Raw genomic sequence first — 4623 nt, 5'->3', positions numbered from 1 at the left:
GGTTAACCCACTGACCCCTCACAATGGCTCTCTGTACTATTTATGATTATCCCCACCTTGTGCAGAAGAAAACAGAGTCTCAGAGAATTAAGTAATGCTGGGGACCACACAGCTAGTTGATTGTGTGCTGGGGTTGGACCTGGCTCTGGAATAAGTCTTCTTTCCTACCACACTTCATCCCTTCCTTACTTAGGAGAAGTCCTGGAGCCCCGGCAGCAGTTTTCTAGGTACTTGATGATGTTTTCTTGGGTAGACGCATCCCTAAGACCATTCATTCATTCATTCAGGTAAGAAATATTTAAGGTGTCAGGGACCCAATGGCAAACAAAACAGGTCAAGATCCTTGTACGTATGGCACCAACATCCCGAGACAAAAAGCCCCACAAGGAAGACCTCATTGAAGCTGTGGTGGGGAGTGCCTGCATCTGACCACAGCCTAAATGATGAGAGGGAGCTGAACCATCAGAGATGAGGGGAAGAGCATTCAAGGAAGAGGGAACAGCATTTACAAAGGCGGAATGAGCTTGGCAGAGCCCAGGAATGGCAAAGCCAGTGAATGTGGAGCTTAGAGGGCAAGAGGGAGAAGGGAAAGGGAAAGGGTCATGCAGATAGGGCAGCCTGTAGGGTATAGCTTTTATTTCTATAACAGCAAAAGAGCTGACTGACTCTTTTCAGAAGGACCCCACTGACTGCAGAGCAGAATGCAGGCTGGGAGTGGGGAGTGAGGAAGCCAACTGACCCGGGAGAGGCAACTTCCCAAGTCCAGGCCAGCAATGAGGGAGGCTGTGCTGTGGCAGGAAGTGGTCGGATTCAGAATCTATTTTGGACACAAGTTGATGGGATCCGCTGATGGGTTTGAGTCAGATAGTGAAGGGAAAGGGAGAAACATGAGTGATGACTCAATGTGTGATATGGGCATCAAGGTAAATCAGGGGGGCCTGTGATGAGATGGGGAGACTGGGAGCAAAGTGCTGTAGGAAAGCGGCAGGGAAGGGAACATCCTGTCTTGGGCCTGTGGGACCAGCAGGTGGATGTCTCAAAAGATGTCACCTGGGTGTTTGCCTTAGGTTTTCCTGCTCCTCCTCACATCTTCCCAGGTACAAATTCTCCTTCTGTAGGCGTCTGGAACTTTTTCCATCAAGCTTGGGCTCTGGGGTTTTAGTTGTGTTGGAGATACTACATGGCACACCCAAACTGTAAGCTGGGCTCTTTCTTTCTTTCTTTTTAATTGTTATTATTTTTGGCTGTGCCACGGAGTGTGTGAGATCTTAGTTACCCGACCAGGGATTGAACCGCCCCCCGCCCCCACTGGAAGCTCAGAGTCTTAACGACTGGACTGCCAGGGAAGTCCTCATGGGTCTTTTTTTCCTTGATTTTTATTTCAGGATAGTTGATTTACAATGTTGTGTTAGTTTCAGGTGTACAGCACAGTGATATATATATATATATCTATATTTTTATTTAGAGTCTTTTCCCTTATAGATTATTACAAAATATTAAGTATAGTTCCCTGTGCTGGATTCTTTCTTTAATATTGACACAGTAAGCATATTTTGGGGAGTGGGAGGGGAGACTCCCAGAAGTAGAAATGGAACCTAGTAGCAAGACACTTGAACCCACATTTTGTCTTCAGTTTTATTTCTGTAAAATGGGAAGGAAAATGCCTTCCAGTGTAAGTGCTTATGAAAGGAGTAATGGATTTTTTTCAATGTGAAGGGCATGTATTTGGAAAACCACAAAAGGCTGTATAAATTCCCGATCATCGGCGATTAAGAGTAAGGTTTCATGGGGGTAAATTGAAGCTTAAAGGTGTCATGAAGATAGGTCTATTAAACTCCATTAGTTACAAGATTTGAAAAAAAAACACAACCCTACTCAGAGGGTAACAGCATTCATTAAACTGATATTGAGTTGGTCTTCTTAGGAGAGGCTGGGAGAGCTCTCATTTCTTTGAAGGCTTTAAGCAGAGCAAGAGGAAATAGTCAGGAGGGAGATTAGCCTCTATTCCCACACCTGGTTCTTTGCACCCATCTCCTTACACCTCTGGGTGTTGAGGTGACTCTTGCAATATTTGTGTATGAGATTTAGGCTCCTAATTCTACTTCATTCATGCTGGCCTTCCAGTGGGTTTACTTTTCTTGGACAGACACTGGGAGGCTAGTGGTGGGGGCTGATAGGTGGAAAAAATCAGTCTGAGGTTAAAAATATGCTGTTGGGTGAGCTGTGGATCTGAAAGCCATGGGCCATCTCACTCCTAGAAGAACCAAGGTCCTGAGTGATTTGCCCTGTCACCTCCCCGCCCTCATCTCCTCTACTCTCCTCCTCACTCACAGCTACCCAGGCCCCTTCATTGTTCCTTGAGCAAGTCACACACAGCCATGCCTCGGGACCTTTGCATGTTCTGTTCTCTCTGCCTGGAACACTCTTCTCTCAGATACCCAGCAGAACTACTGCATCACCCCCTTCAGGCCTCTGTTCAGGTGTCACCTCCTCAGTGAGGCCATCTCTGACCCCCTATTTAATACAATAATCAGCCCACCCACCACTTCCTGTCATCCTCTGCGGTGAGCGGAATTGTATCTCCTGCCCCCAAATTCATATGTTGAAGTTCTAACCCACAGTAGCATGTGACTTTATTTGGAGAGAGGGTCTTTTAAAGACATAATTAAGGCTCCTCTTCCCTGCCTACACTCCTGCCAGGTCTCCCTGTGAGTCTCTCGCATCCTGCCCGGGTCTGGCCAGCTTGGGATGCCCTGTGGACCCCGGGGGCTGTAGGGTCCGTGGGAGCCCAATGGGCTGAGACTGTCTGCCCCTGGGCCTGGCTGCTCCTGTTGGCTGCAGGCACAGATCGGGAGCTCAAAGATGCTGGTGTCCAGTTTCCCTTGACCTTGAGGACCCGGGAAGGTCATTTGCACCATGGCTATGGCTAGTGTCAGATTGCCCAGCAGTGTTTAAAGAAAGTCAGATGCCTGGATTGGATGCTGCGGAGACACCGTCACACAAACACTGTGCTTCTTGGAATCAATACTTTTGTTTTTCTAGTACCAAGTTAAATGCGTCACATTATAAAACATTTTTGGTTTTTTGGCCGTACTGCACAGCTTGCAGGATCTTAGTTTCCCGAACAGGGATTGAACCGGTTGCAGTGGAAGCATAGAGCCCTGATCACTGGACTGCCAGGGAATTCCCATAAAACACTTTTCTGTAACATTGTCTCACTGAGACTCCCAAGGCTTTTAATATCTCCAGAATATATTTTCCAATTTTCCATAAGACTCAAAAGTCATATAAGCTCTAAGGAATCCACTAAAAAGACTCTTCAAAAAGTAGAAGATGGAGGGGACTCTGATGAAGAGAATGACCATAATGAGTGAGCAGGAAGAGAAGCCTGAGGACGACCCACTGTGGTCAAAGACTATAAAGACCTGAGCAAAAGTAGCTCAGTCTTTTCAGTATGATGTTATTCAGAAGCTAGGCCTAGATGTCAGAAGAAATAAAGTAAACCCCACAAAGGTGAACTCAGGCTAAATGGGGGAAAATTATGCAAGAAAAGCAGAATGGTGAAAGTGGGAGATAGGTTGGATCTTCTAATGGGAGAGGATAAAGAAGCAGAAACAGAGACGGTGATGCAGATTCTCCTGAAAAAAAAAAAGTGTTTAAAGAGAAGACTGGCAGTGAGAAATACAGAGTGGTGTTACGACAGTGGAAGAAATTGAAATTGCCTAAAAAGAGTATGCTCAAATAAATGGATTCCTTTTCAGCAATAAACCTGCTTTCTAGTGGTGGGGGAAGGGGCCAGGTTAAAAAGAGGATATTTTCCTTTTTGTTTTTTTTTTTTCCTGTACGCCGGCCTCTCACTGTTGTGGCCCCTCCCGCTGAGGAGCACAGGCTCTGGAATGGCACGGGGTTACGAACCCGTGTCCCCTGCATCGGCAGGTGGACTCAACCACTGCGCCACCAGGGAAGCCCAAGAGGAGTTTTTAAAAAAATAAAGTTCTCCTACCATTTGGGGGAAAAAGAAAAAAAAAAGAGGTAATTAAGGTAAAATGAAGAGGAAATTAGGACACAGACATACCCAGAGGGGAGACCATGTGAAGACACAGGGAGAAGCCAGCCATCTATAAGCCAAGGAGAGGCCTCAGAAGAAACTATCCCTGCTAACACCTTGATCTCAGACTTGCAGCCTTCAGAATTGTGAAGAAATAAATTTCTGTTGTTTAAGGCACTCTGCATGTGGTACTTTGTTATGGCAACTCCAGCAAATGAATATACCTTTCCTGCTTAATTACCCTCCACTGCACTTTTCAACTCCTAATCTCCACATGATGTACTTATTTTGTTCAACGTCCACCTCACCTTCTAGAACCTCCATTCCACGAAGAGGGAAACATCTGCGTGTCTCATTTACACTGTGTCCCCAGCACCCAGTGCAAGGCCTGCACACAGTGGCTGCTCGCTCAGCGTTTGTTGAGTGAATACGTGAATGAAATGGAGACAAAGATCTTTTCTGGGCTCTCAGTCCCTCTGGGGCTGAATATCCACCTGATATATTCATGAGGGGCAAGAACTCTGTCCCTTTTCTCTTTTTAAAGAACCAGCCAAGGTGGCAAAGAGCAGGTTCAC

The 4623-nt window shown here is 46.2% G+C and overlaps 1 pseudogene; it reads left to right on the top strand.

The window, feature by feature from the left end:
• The first annotated feature begins 2916 nt into the window (after positions 1-2916).
• LOC132485669 (mitochondrial transcription rescue factor 1-like) lies at positions 2917-3745 on the top strand (annotated as a pseudogene).
• The last annotated feature ends 878 nt before the right edge of the window (positions 3746-4623 follow it).

Source organism: Mesoplodon densirostris, chromosome 3, assembly GCF_025265405.1.
Source record: "Mesoplodon densirostris isolate mMesDen1 chromosome 3, mMesDen1 primary haplotype, whole genome shotgun sequence".
Classification (NCBI taxonomy): domain Eukaryota; kingdom Metazoa; phylum Chordata; class Mammalia; order Artiodactyla; family Ziphiidae; genus Mesoplodon; species Mesoplodon densirostris.
The sequence above is the reverse complement of the archived record's forward strand: the minus strand, read 5'-3'. Positions and strand labels throughout refer to the sequence as shown.